At 44.9% G+C, this 27,857-nt stretch overlaps 1 protein-coding gene across 12 annotated transcripts in view; it reads right to left on the reverse strand.

Moving 5' to 3' along the window:
- The window catches only part of TMEM229B (transmembrane protein 229B), a 48,406-nt gene that overhangs the window by 13,829 nt on the left and 6,720 nt on the right, over positions 1-27,857 (reverse strand). The window contains exons 1-2 of one of the 12 annotated variants that reach the window (XM_048948497.1): positions 18,344-18,405; positions 8,500-8,659 (exon numbers count right to left, since the gene is read on the reverse strand). The gene's annotated coding sequence lies outside the window, so the exon portion shown is untranslated. The other 11 variants (XM_048948493.1, XM_048948499.1, XM_048948496.1 and 8 more) reach the window with 11 other exon arrangements.

The raw sequence follows: 27,857 nt of genomic DNA on the forward strand, positions 1-27,857 counted from the left end.
AAATCCCATCTCCGCTAACCTGGCGCTGCAGTGGGGCATGGCTATCATTTGTCTAATGCCCAGCAGAAAGATCAGCAGCAGGAGGGGGCTTTTGTTGTCATAATCTCCTGCAGCCTCAGCCCGGGGCTAGCAGCACACATCACAACTGAAATTGCCAAATGCCAGTTCCTGCCTTGCATTTGCCTGTCCCAGATGCCAACATTGAGGATGAAATGAAAGAAAGGAGAGAAAAAACACCTTCCTAGAATAGAAGTTTGTTAAGACAGATGAATTCCTTGCATCCCAGCTCATATCAGAATACTTCATCCCCCCTTCCCCTAGTATTTCCATCACAGGATACAACCAGGTATCAGTAAACTCAAGTAACAAAGGCCTGTACAAACACACAAACAGTATGTACCTAAAACAACATGTTAAACCACATCATCTTTCTTAATTCCCTGTTGCTGCAGGAAGACCGAGATTTAAAAACTAGAATCCTATTTATTTTGCTATTTGGGCTTCAAAAATAAGATGTTCCAAGACACAAAGCTCTTATGTTTTCTTATATTTCAAATGATTGACAAAGATTCTTCATAATCCAACCACAGGCACTAATTAGCCAGGAACCTTGGCCATGTCTAAAGAGAGACCAGACACCAGTTGACTCTGTATTCATTTACTTGCCTCTCATACTGATGTATAACAGATAAAGCTCACATTCTCAGTCTCAGAATTTCTGAACAGTCCAGTCACTACCTTTCACTAACACCAAACTACACTCACAAAAACACTTTGATGGGCATACAGGGCCCTCCAGAACACACAGGGACAAGACTATGGAGGAGCAATTGGCAGTCGGTGTCTGCCTGGTTTCAGCTCTGCAATGCACGTGGCTTGTCTTCACTGCTGGGTTCCACAGGCAAGATGCTTGATGCTTGTTCCAGAGAAGATCAGACCCACCGCAGACCCAGACATATTTTCAGCAACTTTTTGATGTTATTACTTTGATCAGATCAGAGACAGAAACCTGACACAACAAATAGCTCCAAGCCCAAACACAGCCAAGTACCCGAATCTTACTGTTCACCCCTGCTCTAGCACCTCACCAGCATCAGCTGCTGTCAAACATATTACCACTCCTTAGGAAATCCTATGGCACTTAATCTTTGAAGGAAAAGGAGTTCTGAGTAGAAAATACCTCACCCAGTTCCCAAGAGTAGAATTCTGAAAGTTTCACAAAGCCTAGTGACCAAATCCTGTGATGTACAAGGACACTGTCAGCTGCAAGATGAGAAAAGATGCTCCCTACCAGGCTGCACTCCACAGAGACATTTACGTTCCACTCGTATGTGTAAGAGGAAGTGGTCAGATCACTGCTTCCACCCACAGAGTTCAATTCTTTCTTAATACCTCCCATAACCAGTTTCTCACAATGACCGAGCTGTCCCTTAATTTCTGTGACATTGCCAGAGGAAGCTTACTGTGCTCTGCACCTGGTAAGAAGGACTCTGTTTCCTCCTGGGGCCTGGGGGGAACACCCAGAAAAGAAAAACACCATGGCCACGTCACAGTGCAGCAGGAGGGCAAAATGGAGGCAAACTGCCCCTCCGGAGCCCATGGTGTGGTCCCTACCTTGTCACTGAACAGCAATTCACCTGACTTCCTTTTATCCTGCTGTAACCTAATGCTTCATCCAGCTACTGTGTAATTGTCCCTTTGTGTTCAGACAGAATGGCCTTGGCCAGAGGTGACAGAAGCATCCTGCCCAAGTGGCAACCCATCACTGGCTCCAGAGCAGAACAGGGCTTTTCCAGAGCCAGGCTATTTTCTGTTTGGGACTTTCTGTTCAGCTCTTTGTTTGGAGTGCCCCTAACACCTGACTTATGTTTTCAGCTTTTATTTTGCAATTTCCTGAAGATAAAAGATAAAGACATACTCAAAAAAAAAAAAAACAACCCACATGTTATTTAGGAGACACAGCCGTTAGTTTAGCAGTGAGGAATTGACATCTCCTTTGTGCAGGCACAGAGCTCTTGTTAATATTAACTGAAAAGAACCTTTAATAGGGGCGCCTGTTCCTTGAGATTCAGGCTGCAGTCACCTGCTTTACACCATTACTACAGCAGAACACGATTCTGACAAATTATTTGAATGGCAGTTTTACTAGCTTTTGAATTTCATATAGACTTTCTTTCTCACCACATACAGACCAGGATGGACTCAAAAACTTCAGGCACTCCCAGGTACCTTGGCTACAAGCTTTGTCTCTGCAGCCTCTTGCTAGCAGTCAACCCAAGCTGTGATGGCAGCCACAAGTGGACATACTGGAAACAAAAGTGGAGCCTGCACATTGGTATCACCAGGGCACTATTCCTGCACCTTCCCAATACCTCCCTACAGGCACTTGAAGCTTGTAGAATCATCACTTATTTACCCCAGTTTACCCAAGATTAAGTGGGATAATTTCAGGTCTTATCAAACACAAAGATATTTTTCTTTACCTTATTTTCCTTGGGGCAACAATAGGTACCTCATGCCTCTGGGCAAAGGGACAGCTCTCCTCTGCGTGTGAGGAATGATCTTCTGATAAGAGTAATACAGAATTCTTCAATATAATCCTACTCACATCAGTCACCAAAAACATAAGAAAGAAAAAAAACCTCTCCAAAACAAACAAAAAGCATACCTAAATTCCTTTAGAATCATCTTTAACATGTGTTCAACAAACAGAGCATCAGATGATCCACAGCAAATGGAACCAGAGCAGCAGCATATGTTGTCTCTGCTTATGTAAAATGCTTAAGAGCTGTCATTTCAATCACACATCTGCTGTTGGCAGCCCTGGAGGCACACACACTGGTCACCCTGTCCATTCCTCTCAGGAGGCACTCATACCAAGCAGTGTGTGAGGGCTTCTATGTCAATCAGCAGGTATTTGAGCATACGCTATTGGTAGGATGAATAAGAATTTAAGTTCTTATCACCTACCGTGGCTAAGTCAGACTGAATGCGCTTCCATTATATGAGCAGTCTCAATCCATACAACAAAAGACCTGTCACACTGCACTTATGACAACTCATGCTAGTGCCACGACTTTGTATGGCAGCATCTAGCGAAACCAAGGTGTTTAGAATGGCTACTGAGGCACTTTTCAAGTGTGCTCCTTGTGCTTAAACCTGTTCTAACTTAGAACCTATCCTTCACCTAACCAGATTGCTTCACTCTATTTTCCTTGTTTCTCAGAGTTCCCATAGCCGTAACAATATACAAAGTTAACTTACACATTGCATACGTAAAAGCAACTTTTAAACAAGTGCATGTGTAACACAGAACAGAGTACATCTGTACCTGAAAACACTCTAGAATTAAAGGGTGACTTCTAAAACCTTATGTTAGTAACAGTTTTCTGAGCTATTTAGGCCTTAGGTCACTCCCACTCATCTGAATTTAGACACTGACAGCACATTATAACGTACAAAGTTCTACGCTGCAGTCACAACACCGGCAGAACCTCCCTTCATTCTGTGACAGGCTCTGCGATGATCAGCACACAGGCACAGGGAGCTCCTGCTGCTGCCTGGACGTGTCCCCTTTCAACAGAGTACTGCTCCCCTCCTGACAGAGCTATGGCACACAAAGGACTCCAGGAGTCTGACGGAGAGCATAGAAGAAATCAAGTGGCAGAGGTGTTAGAAGGCTGCGATGAAGCCTCAGGAATTGGACTACACATCAGAGAATGCTGCAAAGATGTGATGCGGCATGAAGGCTCAGCACTTACGGATCAGGAGATACTGGAGATCTACCCAACGTCTCTCATTCTGGAGGTACACCTAAATCTGCAATACCATAGCTCTTCCAGATTAATTCTAAAAGCCATTGAGATTTCTACAATGAAGGGTGGGGAAAGAAAAAAAAAAATTAGGCAAGTAGCACCCAGGTCTCAAATGAAGAAGTAAAATGATATTCCTAAGTCAGAGCCAAAGTGAACACATGGATTGGGTATCTTAAAGCTGTGCTGCCTCACAAAACAATGTGCAAACTGGTGCAAAACCAAAGATGCAGTGGCCACAAGAGAGATGTGAGGGGCTAAATAGTACTGCACAGTAACAAAGGACTCATGAAACCTCCGTTTTGCTGAGGTTCACAGCACTCTGAGATACAGCTGTGGATTAATCACCCCACCTTCCTATGCCTCTGGCTGCCACAAGAACTGCATTTAGTTACAGATAGGTTTAGCAGGTTGCACAATTGGTTACAGATACTGCCAAAAACCATCCAGCACCAGTGGAACACAGAGAGCAACTGCAATCAGCCACTTGCAGCAGTACTAGATCCAGATAGAGTCAGAAAGGCTGCAGGACTGGAAGGCTCCAGCATCACCCTTGTCTACTCAGTCATCTGTGTCACATGGATGCTGGAGTTCACCAAGGCATTTTTTTATTCCGGGGTGCCCGGAGGTGCATCTCTGAGTGGATTCACATATTCATATTTAACAGCATGTTCAATAAGCTTCTTCTCTTCTGTACAGCACTTAAGAGTGAATAATTAAAGGAAATATTACTGTAGTAGAGCTTCTCATTAGCAACCTAATTAGCTTTCTGAAAATAATTAACATTCCTGTCTATAAAGAGAACAGATGACCCATTACATCCATTAGACAAGCAAAACAAACGCCCAAGGTAAGGGACTTTTTTTCAGAGGAAGAGCATGGGAAGCATCCAGCAATGCCATTAAAAGAGGAAGCCGAGGAGGCACAGATGCCTGTGACTCATGAAGACTATGCAGGTTGGGTATGCAGGATTGGTGTGTCTAGTTGTCAGATGTGTAAACGTGTAGCATTTGCACACAGATATGTTCTTTATCTGCCTCTATGACCTGCTGATATTCCATCAACTGAGATGCTGAAAAATTTGGCACCCCATCTTTTTTTTGAATGCTTTCAAATTCAGCCACTTAAGCTCATAACCATCTCTCTCCAAATGCAAAAAAAAAAAAATCCCCCAAAGGTTTTTTGTTTGTTTGTTTGTTTTTAATAGTAAAACACTTCAAAAATTCCCAAATAAACTACAGTTTAATGTCACGTGCAGTTCATTTCCACAGCCTACAGGAACAGCTGAGGTGATGGTTAGGAGCAGCATCAAGTACCTTCCCCCCAGCTGTAGAGAGAGGGTGGTGCTCTGATCAGCTGGTATGTTGAAAGAGTTTGGAACATGTTTCTCAATCAGTACCTGTTTGAAATTGTTGTGGGTGAACAGAGTGACAGCTATCAGTGCTGTGGAATGTTTGCATGTACAGATGAGAAGAAAACTAAGGACACAAGTCAGCATATCACGGACTGGTACAGCAAGAAATGTGGTATTATAACAGTATTATCACGTGTGTTGACTCAGCACAGAACAACAGATAAAGGAGAAACAAGCCATGACAAAAATAAGGTTCCCAACATCCACATATTCTTGGCCATGCAGTTGCATTTTTCTCATTTCTGTGTTCGCACATTTACATTCCCCTTGTAGAAGAGTTGAATACTCGTAGCCTTTAAGTGTGATTACAGTGAGGCAAAGCTCAGCATGCAAAAGCTTCCACAGTTACATCACTATGGAAACCACACATCCACCTCCTGCTCTGTTTGTCTGCTTCCTTATCTGATTAAAACAAAAAAAAAAAGAAAACAAAGAAAAAAAACCCCTATTTTTCCAATCTCCACACTTCTATCCAGACCACAGGAAGACAAACACTTTTTACCTGCCTCAGGAAAAATACCTTCTTCCTTCAGAGCCACTCTGTGAAAGGCCCCACCTCTCCACCTAGCTGGGCAGACTTTCACCAGCACACTTACTCCACTTCTTCCAAAAAGCACTCTCAAAACCCAGGCTGGGATTTCACTTTTGTTTCCCACCTACGACTTCCCTCAGCTTCTGGACTAGGACAGCCCCAGAGGTGAGTGACTTTTAGGGCAAATTCAGTGAGAAGGTTAAATTGAAAGCTGAAAACTGTTCTGGATGTGAGCTATAGTGTCTTTCCTAGATCGAAACATCCAGTTTCTTTCCTCAAAGCTCATTTTTGTGGAAGAACATTTGAATTGCCCTAAAATCAAGGTAGATGACATTGCTAGGCAGCTGCAAACACAATGGCTGAACTGTTGCCAAAGAAGCCCATTACTTCTGCAGAAATTGCTGGTTAATGGTAACTTTTCCCACACTAAAAGTCTAAATCTCTCATCAAAAGCCTGAAGCCAAGAGCAAATCTGGAAGACGCAGAATTAAAATGGGGGACAATACTTAGAAGTCTGAAATAAGGTGTGCATTCTGCAGCCCAGGTATGTGAAATGGCTGATAGAATCTTCATACTAACATGTCAGAGAGGGTAAATTCTCCCCCGTGTCTGTGAATTTTGTGGTGAGCCTTTGAAAACGTCTTCAGCAAGTTCCCTCTGACCTCCCAGCTCATCTATCCCAAGAGCTCACAGCAGTTCAGAATTTAGCCTATGTAGTTCCTCAACTCCTTGGCACCTCTCAGCTTCAGCTGCCAAGTTTTCCAATCATGGAGCAAATGCCCACTAGTAAATGAGTTGAGAAAAGGTATACATTTTACAGCACATAAGCACCCTCTTCTATGCTAAGGTACTCTGTAAAGAAAGAAAAGTCCAGCTATGCTCAGAGGACTTTCGGCAGACGAGAGTCTGGCTTCTCAGTAGGACATAGAAACAACCTAACATAGCATAAATTCTCTTACAAAAACAAGGTGCAGCCACACTAAAGGTGCTACCCGCTACCAGCTTTCACAAAAGGGAGCAGTCAGTGCTTCCTTCTTGATCCTCATTTCCCTCCCACAGACATTCCAGGATTCTATCAGTGATCAGACACATTCCAGTTCCATTGTGCTATGGGAGTTCCTACCAACAGCCCACAGAATGAGCAAAGGTTACTTCTGTGTCCTCAAGGATGTCACAACAGTGCATATGACAGGTTCTTGGAGAAGGGCAGACTGAGTGGAAGAGTGATGCAGTCTGCAGGGTCGTGTCCCTGTGGCTCTGGGAGCAGATCTGTCTGCATCTCCAGCAGATGGCATTCCAAGCAGCCCAAGTGGATGGCACATACAGGAGGCACTGGAGGAATTAATTATTCATAGTCTTGTTCTGCTGCCAATGGATCTATGTTTTCTTGTGCCCACACAGTGCTCAGTTTTTGTTTTAACAGTAACAGGAGATGTCTGCGCCTCCTTTGATGGCTCTTGAGGGCAGGCGATTAGCGGCATTTGCTCCGCTCACAGCAACAGTACTATACCTCAGGGCACATGCCAGACACAGCTTTCTCCAGAAGAACCCATGGCTGCATCACTGACAGAATGTCTGGGTGCACTCCAAGGCACGGTCCAGCAGCAGCAAACTTCCTGAGAAGCTGCTGACTCTTGCTTTATCATAACCTGCAGAACTTGCATGAACCTTGCTGCTCAAGAGATGACATTCTGACCAATTGAGGGCATGTGTATAACTGCACAACCAGCAACAAGATCATACGCAGAGCCTGAAGCAGTTGTTGACCCTGCTTACCCACATCGTTTGCATTGTCATTGTTCAGCCCACTGCTTTTATTCAGTAGCTGTCCAGAACTGCTGCCCATTCCCAGAAGAGGGGCAGGGATCAAGCAAGGCAACCTGTGTGACTGGGACAGTACCACAAGGGATCCCTTGGACACCACCACAAGGAGAGGGCCACAAGACTCCTGAGACAGAGAGCAGACTATGGTGGAGGTGCTATGTGAATCTGAACATGTAGGTGCTACACATGGAGAACTCAAAGTGATTTCCATGTCAGAGAAGTACTGTGCATGACCTACCATGAGGGCCTTAGCCACAATCTAGAAAACAAAACTGTACTCTAAACTGCTGAAAGCTGCACCAGAGCACCTGACTTTGCCTCTTGCTAGGGCACTGTGCTGCAGAGTGCTCTGAGAACACTGCAGGGTCCAGGGATTGTTGCTGATATCCCACAATGCCTAGTCTGTCTACTAGGATCAATGCAACTTTTCACTCAAATGTAAAACCTCTCACTTTGGTAGCGTTTTACTCTGCGCAACTGTAGCAGGCTGCAATAGGTACAGGCAACAGGAGCCTGTGATCAGCAGAGTAGCACTGTTGAGTGCAGAGATTGCACAGTTCCTCAGAGGCAGGAATAGACTCTGCATCATCTGACTCACACCTGTGCAGAGAGCAGCCCCTGCTCCTTACCTATTGCTCTTCTTTAGCTCAGGCAGTGCTCCACTGTCCTGATTGCTGTGATTTCTTCAGACTATCTGTGGGTGAGGTCTTAAAGTGACAATAATGCTGAAATAAGCTCGGCAATATAAATTACGAGCGATCAGAACAGTGTGACATGAAGCAGACAGAAACCAATGACAATGCATGCAAACTGCAACCTTACTCATGCTTCCAAAAAGCAACCTCCTGTCCACACTCACCCCCTCTACATATCTGCTGTGCTGCAGCCCACTCCTGCCTTCTACCCCCCAACCCTACCTGTTGGGAGGGATCCAGCAGCTCTCCCACTTTGGCCAGCTCCCAGTTCACAGCATCCGTGGTGAGGCCAGGCTGTCCCCGCAGGTCCGAGCCGCTTCAGACAGCTGCTGTCTTCGAGACAGGAGCGTGCAACCAGCAGCTAGCGTGGCGACCAGGCAGCCTTCATAAAGCAAAGCAGCACAGGTTAATGTTAATGCGGCACAATGCGAGAGAACCTTCCAACACCCAAAATACAACATATGTATCTCAGCCCTGGCACCTGGCTGTGTGGATGGCCAACCTCTACCAAGTGCAGATAAGTGCTGCCCCTGCCCCAGTCCCAGTCCCGGGCTGGCAGCCACTCCCCAAGCTGGGCTGGGTCCTTCTGCTCCATACTGTCCTTCTGGATCCCTGCCATGACAAACACGAGGAGCATAGCGCTAGAGCCAACGACCAAAGGTTCCTCACCACTGCCATCTCAGACAAGGGCTCAGTTAACCATAGAGGATCTACCAGAAAGTGTCCGCTCAGTCTTTTTTTCCTGCCCATCAACCATTTTAAATATGTCAATTTATTTTTTTAAGTTTCATCCCAATCCTCCTCCTAAAACTGCCTCCCTATCTCCCCTCTAACCACACATTCCTTCCCCTCCCTTTTCTACTCCACACCTTCACACAGGCAGGCCCTTTTCAGCCCCCAGCCTGTTTCCCCCCTGCCCTGGTGAGGAGGCTGCCACCTGCCCCTGCATCAGACCCAGGCCGTGAGCAGAGCTGCATGCCTGAGCTGCCCTCCGCTTCTCAGGCACTGTCGCTCAGGGTGCCACTGTGCTGCTTTGCGCAGAAGTCACACATTGAGGTGCCAGTTCCAACACAAAAATATCCAGCACATAACCACTTCAGTCTCACAGATCTCACACTCTGAGGACTTGTCTACACACAGCAATTTTCTAGATTAATGGCATGTGACGAAGTTAGAGCAAGAACAACTATGTGCCAGATTGCATAACAAACAGGATCTTCACGTTATCACAGAATTGCAAGGGTTGGAAGGAACCTCAAGAGATCATCGAGTCCCACCTCTCTGCTAAAACAAGTACCCTACAATAGATCACACAGGTAGGCATCCAAATGGGTCTTGAATACCTCCACAAAAGGAGACTCCACAACCTCTCTGGGCAGCCTGTTCCAGCACTCCATCACCCTTACCATAAAAAAGTTATTCCACATATTATTATGGAGATTCCCACATAAAAGTTTAGGCTATTCTTCTTGTCCTGTTGCTGCACCAAGAACAGCCTGGCCTCATCCATCTGCACCCCACCTCCTTTAGATATTATAAACATTTATCAGATCCCAATGAACGTAAAATTTTGCGCACCTAAATCCAATAGTAATTCAAGAGAAACATTTTCTCTTAAAAACAAAGAAATACAATACAAACAATAGAAGAAATACACCATTTGCCTTTAGATCAGACTGAACTACAAACATATTCCAATAAAAAAATGCAGATTAAATAACTAATGCTCCCCTAACAAAACCTTCCCACCAAGATCAGCAGAGTGATGAATAGCATAAAACTACTAATTAAATCAATGTAACCTGAGTATCATGAGACACACCAAGCACTTCCTGCACGTGCATTGATGTTAACGTCTGCTTTGGAGCCTCTCTTACCATGAGGAATAGCTGCTATTTTAACAGCCAGGTACTTATACGTCACACTGGAAAGAGCGGCTGTTGTTTATTAGCTCTCAATTAAATTGCTCTAAACTTGATGTTCCTGTAAGTTATTCACACATATGCTATTTTCACTGTATGCATTTTGTAACAGTAGAGTATAGGTTTCTACTGAGCTATTTATCAGATGCGTGCACACAAAACTTCAAAAAGTATTTCCTAGAAATGCATTTTAAATAACACTGAGAACTCTTTTTACATACTCAGATCTATTTGACTATAATTTGTTCTATAAAAGAGAGGAGAACAAAATGATACAAAATAAGCAGCTGTAACACTCTTGACTCCTTCAAGGCACAAACCTGAAAACCAAAAAACACACCACTGCTTTTAAACCAGAAGCTGTGCTCTGGGTCACTTGTTTTGCTTCCCATCTCTGAAGCCAGTTAATAAACACATACACCCACTGTTTGCCACAAGGCTGGGCACACCCTGGAAAAAAAACAAAGTACAACATTTTCAAAAGGGTATATTTATTGCCAGGTGAGTTCCACATATCTCGGTGTGAGCGCTCCGTTCCTTACTCAAAGGTTTGACATGGGAGTGAAGGACAGAGCGGAGCTGAGAAATTCTCCTGGCAGGGGGACAACACTGGGACAGCTCTGTCCTGTCCTGCACCTTGCTGTGCAGCTCAGCCCTTTTGCTAGCACCAGCCCTACGGCCGCCCACAGTGTCACAGAAACTCCAATCAAGGGATTTGCCATTCATCTGAACGCTGCTACCAAAAACCTCCCTGTACTCAGCCATATCACCTCTCAGATCTGGCTTTCAGGCCTCCACCCAGCAGGAAAGAGATCCTTTTTTTCAGTAAGAAAAGCAAACAAAAAAGCCTCCTTCATTTCTATGAGCTCAAAATGTTTGAGAAACCATCGCTTCAGTCAGTCGCACGTGTATCTACACTTGAAAGAAAAAGAAACTCTTTGTTAGCAAAGACTGTGTGGTAACATAAGAGCAGAAATGCAGCACTGAAGATAAAGGCTTGACCTTGGAGTTCACAGCACTTTGGCTGGTCAGAAAAGGTCACATAAATGATAAGTGAACTTTTTGTACAGAAATGCTAATGATTAAAAAGGTGTAATGTTTGTATTAGCAAAAATCAACAACTACAACAAATATTCAGCAGTGGTGCGGCCATTCAATAAAAAAAGGAAGAAAGAATCTGAAGCCCACTGTTATGCAAGACTTGGGCTCCTCTCAGATGCCAACACTAGCAGGCAAGTGCTGCACGTCAGTAAGCGAAGGAGCAGCACTCATCCAGTGAGAACTGGATGGAAATGAAATTCTTGGCTGCCAAGTGGCTACTTGCGTGTTCCTTCACCTGTTTGCTTATGCTTTTTCATGATTTGCAAAGTGCACTTGAGAAGGAAACTCAGGTCCATGCCACTACCTGGTAATTAAACTGAGATGTTCCACCAACAGCAAAGCCCTTGAGCAGCACCCAGGCTCAGTTTATCTAAAGCAGAAAGCAAAGAACTTCTCAGCAATGCACTCCCACCCTCTAACCCCTGCAAGACCTCCACGGAGGGTGATGCAGATGTCACCCAAATGAACCCAGCACGCCCTTTCCTCTGTCCTTTGGTTGGGGTTTCCAACTGCGCATGGAGCAGCCAGGCTCTGGGATCCCTAGACTCAAGGTACTTAGAGCACAAAACATGGCACTCCCTCCCAAAGGCAGGAGGCAGGGCTGCACCATCCCATGAGATGACATCTGGGCTGGAAGAGGAGCACAGCAACAAGATTGCAAAACTCCATAAAAAGTAGCTTTCAGCCACCTGCAAAAAAACAAAGCACCTTCAAGATTAGGAGCATCCTTTCCCAAACACCTCCACATCAGCACACTGTGGCTTCTGGAAGGCCTTCAGTCTCAGAGTGCTCCTAAAAGCGCTGGCACCAGCAAGAACTGGAGAACCTTGGGCAGGTGCTCCACAAGCCACAGGAGCTGCAAATGCTGCTGTGGATGGTCACCAACAAGAAGCAGAATTTTAGAATAACCAACAAGAGTCTATTTTGTTGTTGTTGCAGTTACCCTGCAGAATTTCTAAGACAGATCCTGTAATCTATCAGGTAGCCAGGTTTCAAACAAAATCCCCTAAATCTGCCTTATGTTATCGGACTCCTACTTACTGTTTCTACATGCACACTTCACTGCTGATGTTCCTGCCATTCCCTTCTTGCTAAGACAATGAGAACGAACCAGCTGGCTCTACATACAGGTTCTTGTGCATTACTGCATCTCTCAACACTCGGGTCAAATGGGTCGCAGTGGTGTTCAAGGTTCCCCACAGCTCACCACATTTCCCTCATGTGTGCCTTTTAACATCAGTCTCTCACTCATTTTCTTACCTCTCGTGTTCCCAGGGATGAGCTATGGCCTGCTTTTTACAAGCTGGTGAAGGCCCGTGGGAGAGAATGGCTGTTTCCTTATATACACACTTACTTACACTTCATTATTTTGAACAGCTCATCTAACATTTGTTCTGTTGCTTTCAGGTTCTGTGAATACATTTCTGTAAAACCACGGTCAAACCTGACCTCACAATATGGCAGTCAAGCAGGAGGGGAGTTAAAAGGAGCAACTCTCACAGAACTCCACCTACACGTGCTTCATGGAGAAGTATAGAGCATGTTACATCATGAAAGCAAAGTCACTGGCTTTTTGGTAACTGAAGGCAGGGTACAGTTGCTTAGCAATTTATCTGATTACCATTTTTCAAGTATCACATGCACACTTAGAGATGTTGCATAATAATGTCTCACTTTCATGTTTCCTAACCCAATTAAAAAAAAAATAAATCTACCAAACTTCTACCAAAATTAATACCTATAGCTGTATCTGGCAAAAGAGAAAAGACGATATAGCAGCTCAAAAGCGAGTTGAAGCATTAATATTCCTGAATATAAATGGCTTTCAGAATGTCTCTATGAAAGCATTTTATTTTATCCACTTGTCTGCGAAATGACAGTAGTAATTCCTTCCTCACAGAGAGGCACCAAAATTCATTAAGAGCAGTAAGATTTTCAGATGAAAGATGCTGAGGAAGCATTGTTGTTAGCACTTACAGCTTATTTAGTACTCCAGACATTGTTAAGCCCTGGTCCGAAGAGCAGCAAATTCTAGTCACTGTCATAACATTGTTAGGGAAACAAGGACTGTCCAGTCTCACACCGTGCAAATTACAATTCTAACACGAGAATCTACTTTCACCACCTAGGAAAGAAAAAAGAAAACAAAATCCAAAATTCCCCCCCACTCCACAGTACATACCCCAACCTGAGGCTGCAGTACTAAGCACTGCTGCAGCTCCTGGAGCTGCTACTTCGAAAAAGCAGAGGTAAATCAGAACATGTGCATACATGGCATTTTTAGAAAAGAACATGTTGTACCTATCGATCTGCTCTTTGAAAACCTAATTACACTGTAGCTAATCCATGAAAGAATTGAATCTTCAGCTGCCTTTGCAGTGAGCAGTAATAGCTAATAATACAAATATCAAAACTAGGCACTGTTTCCAAAAGGTTATAATCAGCTCTAAAAAGAACTTGCACCATAGAGATAGATCTTTTGCATATCCATGAGATATATTCCATTAAAACATAAAGTGTCTACCTTATACATGCACCTCTGTCTTCAACTGCACAGAAAGCAGCTCAGCTGCCTGGAGCTCCACTTACAGCACATAGTTCCTGTCAGCTGAAGTAACCAAAGGTAAAGTTTTGGAAACCCAGTATCTCATCCCCATGGCAAAGTATTAACCCGCAATGAGAAACCCCAAGCAAGGACAGCCAAGCTCTATACTGCTACCAAGTAATTATCTTACTTTCACCGCAGCTCCTCTCTTGCTAGTAGACATTAGAGCAATTTTATAAACTCTGCCCTACATCCTGCAGCTCTTGTGCAAGTCCACAACCAATTAAAGGCTTAATAGAGAGACCTGCCTTGGAAAGACCTGCTGGATCAAAATAAACCCAATCACATGGCACCTATCATGCCGCTAGTGGGAACCACATGCACATTTTGAAAACACCAGGCATCACAAAAAGAAATCATTTCTCACAAAAAGAAATCATTTATCTCCTGGGACATACTGGAAACATCCTTACCGTGAGCCTCAGCCAATCCAAGATCCAAGGAGGACCCCTCGGCTGAAGAGCATCCTGCAGGCTGTGCACACCCAGCTCTGCCAACACCACCAATCGCAGCAAGAACCCACCCCACCTAGAGCTGTGTATGGATGCAGTTCAGCCAGAAGTTCTTAGCCAAATTAAGCTGGTGGAGCTGGGTGAGTCTGACCATCTCCCACTCATATATTCTGGGCAAAAACAAACCAAGGAAAAGAGGCACTTGAGAGCACGCTGTGTCACAGCTGTCTGTACAAGAAGAGAGCTTCCCCCATCAGAAATACCTCGTTATCTCCCACATGAGTCGAGAAGCACAACACGGTGCCTGGCAGCAGCCCCAGTGCAGGCTCAGCACCAGCGCACCTGAGCGTGGGGCAGCTGGGAAGGAGCCCTCCCTGTTTTGCTGTTCGTGCTATCAGCACTTATCCAATGACTCCTAATGCTTGGATCTTATGCAATGAAAGCAAGACGGCACACATTTGTGGTAGAGAAGATTCTCTCTGTAATCTAATCCAGCTTTGACAGAAGCCTGCGAGGGCGGAGGGGATTGAGATAAGGTTGTGGCAAACTTCTGTGCTGGCAACAATACAAATCTAGAACAAAACAAAGGTAACAAAATGCTACTCTCTTTTATACAGACCAATTAGACGCCTCTGAACTCATACACGAACGACAATCTCATTCAGATGTGGCTACAAATAAATTTCTAAAGCAGCTGAACTTTTACTTAGCCTACGGGGACATGTTAAAGAGCGGTATATACCTGCAGGTATATGCCCTTCAGCTTTGTTTTAAACAGCCCATGAAATGTCCAGGCTCTATCTTGCACCACATCTTATTGGAAGCATCATTTCCCACCAGGAACTCTGACCTCTGACTAATCAGAAATGAGCAGAGATGTTGGTCATCTGTCCAGAAAGCCTAAGCCTTCACTAGCCTTGTTCTGGCTGCCTGCACAGTCTTTTCACCAAGAGCTCAGATACCATCTGGATGCTCCTGTTTCATGTGTTGTCACAAAAACGCAAGGACCATTATTTCTGCTGTACAGTGTGAGACATTTCCACTCCCTGCCTGGTCTGCACTAAGCATCTGAACACCTTGGCCTCCAGCAACTCGCCAAAGCCTTCACCTGGAGATAGGCAGCATTCTACAGGGAGCAGCGGGCCTTTTCCTGCCTCCTGCTGGCAAACAATTTATCCAAGTAATTGACCCATTTTCTACAGAATAATTAGCCCAGGGGAACGACACACTACTGCCCTTTAATTAGTCATGTTAGTAGCTCTCTTGTTTTACCTTGTAATAATAGCAGCCAGAGACTAAGGAAAAAAAAAATCCACAAAACAAACAAACAAACAACTTGATTTCATTTCCTTAAATACAACATCCTTAAATGCAACCCAGAAACAAAGAATCCTAATGCACAAATGCCAACAATAAAATTTCCCATTTGTTCTGCAATTCCCAGGCCAGCCATCAGGACTCCTTCATACCACTGCATTGGGCTTCTCTTCTCTGGATGCTCTCCCAATTGCTTCTCCTTCATCTTCCATGATCAGAAACTCCTCTTGGGGTTCAGATGGCTCTTGGTAGGGCCATCAACTCCCATCTCCCCAGACCTCCCACTGCAATCAGCCTCACCTGGCTCATTGCTGGTGCTGCAGAGGAAAACAAGAACTGCAGTTGGTGGGTGAATTGCGCACTGAGAGAGAGCACCCTTCCTGCACAGCACAAGGGATCACCCACAGCCCTGTAGTGTGAGAACTGGGTGCAGCCATCACTGTACCCAAATGAATGAGTGATGTGCATATCTCAGGACACTGCAGCACAACTCACCCTCTTGATGTGAAGGAATAAGCAGACTAACAAATTAAAAGGCCAAGGGGATCCTGCATCTGCACTCCTTAGAACTTCTTCAAGCTGCTGAACTGAAGTACAGATCCTAAAAAGATACCTCAGTCTGAAGGCTCCAAACACTGCCAGATCCACCACCTCACCCAAAGAACCCTTCCCCCCTCGCTTCAAGGTTAAGTTCATCTTAACCTCGCACTATGACACTGCCAGTAGAACTGCAGAGCCCCATGGCCAGACACCTTCCATACCTATGCAGGGCTCTGTGCTGCCCTCAGCCCCCATCCACCACTGCCCACGACTCACACTGTGGCCCCTGGTTCTGTCCTGCAGCCTGCCCTGGAACCCAGCACCCAGAGTCCCAAAATCAGACCTCCCCAGAGGAAGCTGCTTCAGCCTCCTGCCCTGCAGCAGGATCATGCCTCAGAGGCACAGAAAACCACATGTACAGAGGGGCACCACAGTTTGGGAGCCCTCAGGGTACACCGTGAGCATGGCGGTGCCCTGTGGGCAGATCTCCTGCCGTGCATTCCCCAGCACCTGCAAAAGTGGCCACAGAGGCTCACACCTGCATCTCAGTCCCTCCTCTTTTGCTATTTCCTGTGGATGTTTCATCTTTTCAGGGCTTTCTATTTATCCCCAAGCAGCAGCGAACCCCGTTTTCAGCTGATGCAGCTCATGTATTGATGCATCAGTGTACTCACAAGCCACGAACAACACTCTGGGCAATCCGGTCCCTTTGCAAATCCCAACATAAGGCTCCATCGTGGAACTGCCAACACCTCACCTGCAAATATCCCCATCCCCTGCAGGTAATATTCTTCCTAGGAATTGGGAGGGAATTGGAACAAACCTGCCAAGCACACGATGCCAGAGAACAATACCAAACATTTCATCTGACAGAGATGCGCCGCCTATGCTGCATGATTTGGGGGACTTTGCACGTCGGCGCTCCCCCCGGGCCGGCGATGCGGAGCTCCCCGGGAAGCCCCGCGTTGCACAGCGGCAGACGGAGAGGGGACAGGGGGAGGGCGATCCTCCCTGCGTCCTCGCGCCGCACAACCAGGGGACAGTAGTCAGAACCCTGCTGCAGGGGATGGGCGGGAGGAAGCACATTTTCCATTTCGCAAAAATTCAGCTGTTCTGGATGTTTTCCATACCAAAAATGGAACAAGAACAAACATCCCAAGACCGATTTAAATGTAAAAGCAGCGGCAGAAGGATATCCTCGTTTCAGCGGTGCTGATATCCGGGTTCCTGACCTCCCGGCACCGCAGCACGAGCAGTTCCCAGGGCTGCGGAGGAATCACTGAGGGGGCTGTCGGCCCCCCACCCCCCGCCCTGTTCTGGGGGGCTGAACACGGATTTGTCCTTTCCCAGCACAAAGAGTTAGTGAAACCAATACAACCGGGACATTTCACAACATCTCGCTTTGTTCAAAACACGTCACATCTCAGAAGAAAAGCAGCCCCAGCCTCCCCATCCCCGCAGCTCCCTCCGCGCCCCCGTACCGCCGCACCCCTCGACAGCGGCGGCTACGCTCGGGGTCGCGGCTCCCCACGGCTGCTCCCGGGAGGGGGCGACTGCGGATCCCGCCGCCGCCGCCGCCTTTGTCTGTCCGAGACCGGCGCCCGCCCGGTTACCCTACGACCGCCCGCCGAGCGGGAGGCGCGGCCGCGGCCCGGCGGTGCAGGCGGCCCCTGCCGCCAAACCGAAAGCGGTAGAGCCGGGCGCCCGCCCTCCGCCCCGGGCGGCGCATCTCCGGCTGCGGGGAGGCCGCCAGGCGCCGGCGCGCCTCCCGGGCAGGTGCCGGGCGGCCGTCGCGTCCCCCCCCGCCGCGGGCCCTCGCCTCACCGGGGTCCATGGGTGCCCTGCGACCGGCGACGGCGAGAGGCGAAACGCGCCCGTGACACTCGCCCGTAGTGTGGATGCGGTTGCAATCTGCACATGCTCGCTTCCGACAGCCGGCCTTCCCCGCCACCTTCCCTTAACTCTTTCCCAACTGCCTCGCATCGCCTTCCGCCCCTCCCGCACCGCGGAGGGGCTGCGGGGTCTGGGCCCGGAGTTCCCCGCACGGCGCGGTGGGTGCGTGCCGCAGAACCCGTCTTCCGAGCCCTCCGGGAGCCCTCCCGAGCGGTTGCTCTGCGGGTGCGCGGTACCTGCGGTGCGGTCCTTCGTATTTACCCTTCCGAAGGAATCCGCGTCCGCAGAGCCCGGGTGGCCGTGGGGCTCAGACTGAACCGCCTGCTGCTGGAGCCGGGAGCAGAGGGACGTCTAACACCACTATCAGGGGAAATATTTGTCTGTAGCTTAGCTGGTAAAGAGTGAAACATAATCCCCTCAGGAAGTGTTTTTCTACCCAGAAGGATCTCTCCAGATTGAAAAAAAATGGCCTAAAGAAGGAGAGTAAGAAAATAAATTTAAGGCATAAATAGTAGAGCAGATTAAATTCCTCTCTCCTTCCGCATTAACTCTTTTGCAGCACGAGAACATGGGAGAGTGAAGTGCCTTTCACTAGGGTTAGAAACCAGGAGACTGCAACTTCAAGCCAGAGCTGAGGAGTGGACATCTCAGTGTCCTGGGGCAGGGTAGGCAACACAGCCACGTGCCACCACTTGGGAGGGCTGCAGTGGGCAGCAGCAGGTTAATGTGTTACCTTCTTCCAGAAGGGAAAGAGATTTCTGTGTCTGTTACTTTACGGAGAGAACCCAGTGTGTCATGGTGTAGGAGACTACCTCCAGTAACATCATTGGGATGGGAAGTGGCCCGGCTCCTGGCCCTGCGTTTCAGCCACCTCATCTCTGAGTTCCCCACTCTGCCCCGGTCACTGCTGCATCTTGTTTCTCCCAGCCCCCACGTCTCTCGCTCTCCCCTGTCCCCTGCAATACCAGGAAGGATGAGCTCATGTTTTCAGCAGAATAAAGATGCTTTCATGACCTCTGTTTAATGATTCAGCGGTTTAGAGATCAATAAAAACCAATCACTGTGATGAGGCAGCACCAGACCAGCTCAGGCCTGAAGCACTCACAGGAATGGGTTCCCAAAAAGCCTGCCCACAGACTGGTACCACAGGTGCTGCATGGATGCACGGCCCCATCATGGCCCCGATGCTCCAAGGGCCCACACACTGTGCACAGAGCTGTGGCTGCTCCGAGGATGCCACACTGCAGCAAAGCGCCTGTCAGAGTGTCACCTGACCACACAATCTCTCTGCGAGAGCTGGAGTGTCAGAAAGATGGAGTGTTTTAAAGGGGAAATGGAGAATAACACGACCAGCCCTATCCCAGTCAAGGTGTGCCAGCTGGGATGGTAGCGCATGCCAGTGACCTCAGGCTGGCTTAAAAAAAATAAACTGTTTGATGTATATTTCAACAGAGCCAGGAAGGAAAATGCTAAGATAGATAAGGTATCTCTGATGTTGTAGAAGCACCTTTAAAATACTGTATCTGATCAAACAGATGCAGAAGACAGCAGTCAGATGCTATGCTCTTGTATTTTCTGTGAAACAGCATCCTCCAGAAAGTGCTGAGCATTGTGCCAGAGAGAGAGCGTGAGAGAGATCATTTCACAGCATGAGGCAGCACGAATATTTCACAGCATGAGAGCAGAGAATGCCTTACGAGGAGCAGAGGAAAGGTCAAAGAGAAAGGAAGAGGAGAGCTAAGGGATACCTACAAGAAGGAGAAATCAACAGCCAGAGACAGACCAGAATAAATGAGAAGCACACATAGGGAACATATAAATCTGCATTCTCCTCCCTAGTCACAGTAAGCAGGGAGGAAGGAGGAGGTGAGGAGAAAGGAGAGGGCTCCAAGAGTAAGGAAGGAGGTGGCAGCAAGGCAGGGGGATGGAGACTAGGGCTGCTCTGTTCTGAGTGACAGGTAGGAGAGAGACAGCCCGAGAGCACCTGGGGTGGTGCTGTGTCCCTCGGGCTGGTCAGGCCCCTGCCTGTGTTTGCTGGTCCAGAAAAGCTATTGTTTCTCCATCCAGCTTCCCTTCTTTTAGCCTGAGCTAGTAATGGAAAAACTAATGGAACCAAAATTATCAAATGCTGAAATATGCAGTAAGATGAGCCTAGAGGCATAAGGATCCCCAGAATTGCCCACTCGTGTGCTCCTTGAGGGCCAGCCAGGAACAAGCACTGATCTCTGCAGAACACTCAAATGTGTGCAGGGTGCTGGCTCTGAGATGGAAATTTGCAGTGACCTACAGATGCCCCAGCACCTCTGCAGCCATCTATAAACAGGCAGCAGAGATGCGGCTGATCCTATTAACTGTCTTATAACTGCGCCACAACTGTCTTGCCTTTATCTGGAAGAAGAGATCATACACAGCACCAGGCCTGGATCCTCTATATGTGTATCCAGAGCCAGAGGTCTCTGCACTACACCAGTTCTGGAAGGATTTATTCATTTGGTGCAGTACCACACCTGAACATACATAAACATCCCAAAAATTGGCATCATCACATCTGCTTGGTACCACAGTCTAGTCTTTGAGCACACTCAGAGTACAGCATGGACATACTCAGGCTTGTTCCTCAGTCATCCACCCCAGACTAGCAGAGCCTATTCTCCCACTCTAAATTGTGTTTTATTTATGGCAAAGTTGTCAGACTGAAAAAGAAGGATGACTTATTTCTTCAGGGACTCTTAATGCGGTCATTACAGCAGTGTCTGAGTGCATCACAAATACCACTGCGAGCCCAGTCATCCCTAGTGAAATCAGATCTCACTCTGCAGACTGGGGTTTGAAGCCCAGACATGTCACAGTCAAAAGGAATCATAAATTTGAGCCTTCTCTTTTCCTCCAGAGATTTTTCTTCATACGGCTTCTTATATTTACATTTCATTTGTGAACACTCATCCCTTCTGTAAATCCAGCCTCAGTGTGGAGAGAGGGAGAAGAAAAAAAAAAAAAAAAAAAAAAAAAAAAAAAAAAAGCACCTGGGAAATCAGGAACTCCTATTTTTCTTCCACTTTAATTCCATGACTTCCACTTTTATTACTTTGGAACTAATGGAGGATGGGACTTCCCAGAGAAAAAACTTTTTCAGTGAGAAGTTTAACTACCTGGCTCATGAAATTACTCTTCCCGCCTTCCCCCCCCCCCCCCCCCCTTCCCTGCATACCTGAGGATGTCCTGCAACTGGGAATTGAGAATTTCATCTCTCTGGGTAAATAAACAGAGAGCATCTCCTTTGTATTCTATGTAATAAATCCCTCACAGATGTACATTCAAAACAGGCTTCTCTATCAGAAAACTGAGAAACAATCCTGAAGCTTACAAAGAAATTGAAGAAGTTAATTTCTCCTCCCCCCCCCCCCCCCCCTTTTTTCTGAGGGGTCCCCTATCACTGTGTTGCCACATGTTCTCCAGACAGAAAGAGGAAGTGTTTTTAAGACTACCACAAGTCACATGCGGTTTCAGAGCAGACTAACCTACTTTTTGTGTTGCTTGAACAGATTTTAATGCGTTAACATGGAAATTGCTCCCTCTATCTTTTCATTGAAGGTAGAGAAAGCCATAAGCCAAGGATTTTCACTACCTTCACACTTCCAGGGAGTTCATGGAAGAAAATGTAGTTTTTCAAATATGAACCCTTTAAAGTGGAGATTTCCTCATGCAATGTGTTTTGTTTTTTTTTTTTCCCCCCCATGTAGCTGGACTTTTTTCCCCACTGTAGGCCCTATGAAAGCACATTTGCTTTCTTCTCCTGACTTCAGGCACTAACATCATACCACTCCTGACAAGATCCATGGCCTACAAAGGGACTGAAGTAGGACTTAGGTCCACACAAGTTCTTATCATATCTCTGCCCCAAATTCAAGGCATTTAAACACCTATTAATTTAACCACTTGCATGCCAGCTTCTGCAGTGGGACCATATGCTGCACTCCGCCAATAAGTTACAGCCCTTGGGGTTGCCTCAAAATGCTGGAGGCTAGGCAGCAAACTTCAAAAAAGACAGATGTTTTTGAAAATGCTTCCTTCCTCTCTGAAACTGTTAAAATAATTCCCTTCCAGGAGCATGCTCTTTGCTCTGGGTATTAATTGTAACAGGAAAGTTCACATGCTTTGGGCTACATGCTTTTTTAAAAGGCATACTTTCCACTGTAGATACCTACAGTACCTTATGGTTTAGTTTCAGAGCTGAACTCTCACTATGCAGGATGGGTAGGGAAGAGATCCTACCAAAGTGACACACAGCAAAGCATTCCTCCTGTCCAGGCAGCCTACTTAGGAAATGCAAGTGTTCCACTTGAATATGTGCATGAGAAGGAATGTTGCAGCAGAACATTTCCACAGAAACCAAAGCTTTTGAGTTTCCTCTCAGGTGTTGTTTAGGGACCACTTTGGACTGACAGATAAATTGTTTGGTGCTGGCATCCTGCACTGCTGCCATCATCCTTTCAGGTGGACTGAGTAGATATCAGCCAGAACAGACCAGCAAGAGCTGCAGAGCCAGCAGCAGGCAAGGTGCATCATGACTGATGCCTCGTAAAGTAAGATTCTGTTTACCTTTTTTGGAAAAATAAATAAGCCCTTACAGTTTCTATTTTGGCTTCATTGCCAGGCAGAAATAAATACCACATATGTGAAAACTGCAGATCCAGAGGGGTTTAGAGGGATCTCTGTTTTCCATTATTTTCCCAGGTTTAACAAATTTCAAACATCACTTTGGAGAAGAGAAAGCCACCATACAACACTGCACATGCACAGCCCTTCTCAGCCCAATAACTTATTTTGTGGGAAAACATTGTCCATTAAAAAGTGTCAGGTGATGGGAGCATTGGAGACTTGGTCTCTGCTCACAGACATGCTTCAAGCATCCCCAAGGGCCCCAGATTCACTTCTCTGTGTTTGCTTCCCCAGCTGTAAACCAGAACTTATTTCCTTCTCTCAAAGGCTGAGAAGTACGCCAGTAGAAAGCAGGAAAAGAAAGGAGATGTTATATTCAAAGATTTCTAGAGTGTCTAGAAGCAACCCAGTGCTATCACTTCCAACACATCTTGCAAGTCTGAGCCAGCTAAAAAACAAAGAGAGAAGAGAAGGAGCGTGATTCACCTAAAATACTTTTGAATGTCAGTACCAGAGATGGGATAATTATAATAAATAATTCTATTTCATAGAGTGCCTCTGGTATGCATTATACTGCAAAATGGTTGAGAGACTAAGCATTTCTGTAGCTGTAATTCTTATTTATACAACACGACATTGTTTGCAAAGTGCTCTGCACAACAGTAAAATGACAAGTGCCTGCTCTAAGTAATTACAGTACAATTTGAAAAATTTAGTCAAGTAATAATAATAAACCAGGAAGAGGAGGGGAGTGGATGGGGGAAATGATGGAAAAGACTTGAATTACAATATAAAAAGAGATCAATAAAGAATGTTGGGAGCAAATAACTGTACGAAAGAAATAGAAAAAGTGTTCCTCTGAGATCTGAAATGATGTGCAAAGTGAATCAGTCAAAGGAATACATAGGAATTATTCAGAGCAAAGAATCAGTTTGACTCTTTACTTTCATGTATCAAATACTTACAAGGAGCTGCTTGAGAACATTCTACAGGCCAAGGGCTTTTGAATAATGAAAACATCTGGGATGAATGAAAGCTGATCACAAGTAGGGCTGAAGCAGCAAGAGGAGCTAAATCTGTCAGATAAGCTGTCTACTATAAATACATTATCAGCTCTTCCCTTTTCCATTCTGCATTGCCTGAATTTCCTTTAAAGTTCCATTAGTGATGAGATTCTTCAGTTTCTTTCCTAAATTGTTATTTGGAATGGCTGCACAATATCAGCAGCATCCATGCTTTGCCCTCAAGCCATGAATGCCTCCCAAGAGCTTGGGAGAAGGGAAGTTTTTAGGGACTTGAATCATATTTAGGCACCTAGATACTCAGGTCACTACTATAGGGAATCTCAAAAGCAATTTAGCAGCAATTCATGATTATTCATTTTGGTGATCCAAATATCAAGTAACATTTTGGAAAATAAGGTTTCTGTGTTCAAGCACCTAAATAATGTTGAAAAGCATGTCCAATGACCCACTGTTGTTGTTTTTTTTTTTTTTCCTCTGCATCCCAACTTCCATTCATGTCTTTTAGAAATACTTCATCTGCTTTTGTTAATATGATGTGTGCAGGAGGCTGAGTTACTTACTTGCCATTGGTGCACATCACAGCTAAAGAAAGAAGTTTCTAGACAGAGCAAGGAAGGGAAAAGGCAATCGCTCAGCAACTTCTATTTCACATGTATAATAGCAGTCCACCTGGCAAAGTGGCCGCCTACAGGAATATTAGAACAAAAGTCCCTGACTGATTTTTCTCTATACAGTCCTCCAGTTTCTTTCACTAGTTTTCTTCCACTAGTTACCTCAACTACCTTGACTCATCTTGCTATCATTAAACGACAGCACATGAGAAAAGTCACATGTTTAGGTACAGCTTATTGACATAATCATCCTAACAAATACATGCTCTCCTGCAGCATTATGGATCCCAGTTATCAGTATCACCTACAGTGACCTCTTAGATATCATAGACCATTCATTTTCACAGAGATATTCCAGTTTAAACACTATAAATCATGCTTGACAATTTGTATCTGGCTGTCGGCTAGTAAGGAAGACATCTAATCTCGAGATGAAGACATAAGGAGATGAAGGATTCACCACATGAGCTTGTCCTGGTGGTTAATCATTTTCTATCTCATTCTTCACTTGAATTTGTCTGGCTTTATAACCCCTGCACTAAGACCTCACTAAGATTTACCCTGCTCAGAGGCCTTTCCTTCTCGTGTTTTACTCCTCCAACTATACCAATTCATTAATCAAACCATAAATCAAGGCATCTCCTTTTCAGTTAGGAAGATAAGTTGGGCACTGCAAGTTTTTTTTTTTTTTTTTTTTTTTAAATACAGTAAATCAATTTCTTTAGATCTTGAATAATAGCAAAGCTTCTTCCACACCTTCCCCAGTTTCTCAGCAGCCTTTGAAAATAAATATCCTGCATGTGATTAGCCTCAGAGGCAAAATAAAGTACCACAGAGGCAAAATAAAGCATCCTGGCACTTTTACTCATCATTTCCCTGTTTATGCATGCAGGGATTGATTTCACCCTTTTCGCCACAGTATCTTGCTGGAGTGAAACTGCTCCTTATGACCCTGATCCCTTTCAGACCGCTGTTTTCTAGGGTAGAGTTTCTGATTACACATCTCCTAGCCTCCTATCTGGTTCCCACATGCATAACTTTGCATTTGGCTGTAGCAAAAGGCTCTTTACTCCAGTATGTCTGATCTGTCAAGTGATTGAGCCTGCTTTATAGCAATGCTTTCCCTTCATCATTACCATTTCATGAGGCTTTATATATCCGCATATTTTGTCACCAGTGAGCTTTAATTATTATTTACTGTAATGAATAAAGTGTTGAATAAAACTGCAGCTAGAACTTTTTAGTAACAACAATCCTGTTGTCACATGTTTCTCTCAATGAGTGGAATTCATAGGGTACAAAGATCCAGTGCTGCCTACATACATTGACTCCTATCAAGTGAGGACTCTGTTGGTAACCAAGTTATTTCACCATGGGACCACAGAAAAATGGAGCTGGAAAGCACTTTAGGAACATCCTAGTCATTGTCCTTACCGGGGCAATAATTTTAATGCTAATTCTTGACATTTTTTCTAACCAAGATTATTCTGTTGTTGGAAATACATATCCTTAAGTTTTCTCATTCTTTCAGAGATGATTATCAGTTAATACTCCTCCCCCCCCCCCAAAACTGCTGCTAACCTTGCTGGCACACATCTTCTGTGATTATTGACTTTGTCATTTTTAATACTGGCACAGAATAAACACTCCTCTACTGTTCTAATATTACCTCCCTATGACAGAATGTATTAAATATCAATACCAGCAGGCTAGAAATCAGTTAAATAAGCTCTATTGGTATTCTTCTGTAAGCTCTCTAGGCCTGCTGATTTTAAAATATTTACCCCCAGTACATACTTTACATTCCTCCCAGTCACTAATGGAGTGGAAAGTTTTTCCATCAGCCCATATGATGTAAGTGCATCATCATTTTTATTACTTCCAAGTGGAGAAGAGAAATACTTATTGAATATTTTTGCATTTTCTGCTACATTATCATCTTATCATCCCCGTCAAGCAACTGTATGTGCCCTCATTAGGGCTTTTTATTCTGAATATACTCTTAACTCAAGTCCTGACAGACAGTAGTTTTTGTGTTGTCTTTTTCTGTCTATTTTTACACTGTATAATTTATATATTAATCAATATAAATTAGAATTTCCATTTTATCCATTTACTATGTAGGCTTTTTATTTTCTAAGTATGTCTTCTGTTCACACATTAACCCAGGATGGAATTTTAAACAATGCTTATTATGCTTATGAAATTCAGGCACTTCTTTCTTTTCATCTAGTAACTGAAAGCTGTTTAAAAAAGAGTTATCTTTCAGACTTTTCTGCCCAAGCTTCTCTTCATCAGTTTTGATGTGCTTATAGAGTGCCTCATCCTGCCCTTTAATTTGATTTGATGGCCTCTGAGAGATGCCTTTCCCCCAGTGGTATTTTGTGCTTTGATATTATTTAGTACATTCAGGAGCATGTGATTATTGGTTATTAAAACTCTAAAATAAGTAATCACTGTCCTTAACATAAGGCATATCCTCCTTATTCTGTCTCTTCCTCTTCTACTCATGCTCTCCTTGGAGAGAAACTAAATCAGGAGATTATATATATAAAATCATTTCAGCAGCTTTCAGAATGTTGATTAAATTAATTTTCTTCTTAGCAATAAATACTTCTGGTTTTGAGCTGCTACAGTGTATTTGCATTAAGAGCTCAAGCAGGTCACCTCAAGTGCAGAGAAGTTTTTCTGAAGCTCATCACAAAGAACTGGAAAGAATACCCAGAGGCCTGGATGAGCAGCCACCTAACCTTACCTGTATACATTTGTAGGGTAAATAATGCATCAAAGTGATAACCCATGAGATCATTTTGCATTTTGAGAAGGTGGCTTCTTCCTTTCCTTCTTTTCCTTCCAGGTGTTGTCATCATCTCAGCAGTAGTCCCACAACAGACACATGATCCCAACAAATGTTAACAGGTCAGGTGGAGTAGGAGCCAAATGGTCCCAAATCATTTGATGACTAGGAAGAATCACACGAGGAAGTCTGTCTGCCTCTAATATACAATGAATAAATAACTACTTCATCAAAAAATCATCTTTATCTAATATAACAAAGCTTCCCATCAATAGGCGTCACCCCAGCATAGACTGCATAGGAATGGTCATGCTGTCTAAAGAATGTATTTTTGAAAGTTTTTAAGGAGACTTCTTGTGAAGAACGTAATAGGATTAAGTATATGTCTACCCCAAAGATCATTTAGTTCAAGACATTTTCAAAATAAGTATTATGAGACTTTATCATGTTGTAATATACAACTAACAGATGTTTCTACACTGCCTAATAATGCTGGCTCAACAACATCCAGTGCAGTGATACTTAAAACTTTACTTTTGAAAAACTGCAATTCTAATAGAGACTAGAAATTATCCTTCAGATACCAATAATCCCAATCAGTAACCCTACAGAAGTTTCAGTTACAGCTTGTGTAACTAATGTTGATAACGAGAAGTCA

The sequence above is a fragment of the Lagopus muta genome, chromosome 6, assembly GCF_023343835.1.
Source record: "Lagopus muta isolate bLagMut1 chromosome 6, bLagMut1 primary, whole genome shotgun sequence".
Classification (NCBI taxonomy): Eukaryota; Metazoa; Chordata; class Aves; order Galliformes; family Phasianidae; genus Lagopus; species Lagopus muta.